The sequence below is a fragment of the Penaeus monodon genome, chromosome 20, assembly GCF_015228065.2.
Source record: "Penaeus monodon isolate SGIC_2016 chromosome 20, NSTDA_Pmon_1, whole genome shotgun sequence".
In the NCBI taxonomy this organism is placed as follows: Eukaryota; Metazoa; Arthropoda; class Malacostraca; order Decapoda; family Penaeidae; genus Penaeus; species Penaeus monodon.
The window spans coordinates 42,957,676-42,957,991 of NC_051405.1; positions in this window are offsets into that span (position 1 = coordinate 42,957,676).

Here is a 316-nt window from a genome sequence, read left to right on the forward strand (position 1 = left end):
TACTTCAACCTAACTGAAGAAACAACGAGTTTATTCTTCTAAACATCACACATACAAAACACTTATGCAAATTCCAGTCAACGGCAGAAAAGTGAAGAAGTTCGTTAGTGAGTAACATTCAGCAACAAAGTGACCCACAGAAGGGAAGCCATAGCCGTTCCCTTGTCCGAATAAGGACACGCGGAGCTTCGAAACGTTGGGTGGTTCGGTCCTTTGGCCTTTTTTGGGTGTTTCGTGTTGAAGAAACCTTCTAGTGTGTGAAACCGCTGGTATACGTGAGCTGCGATCTTTAGTTTTTATTTTATATTTGATTTTT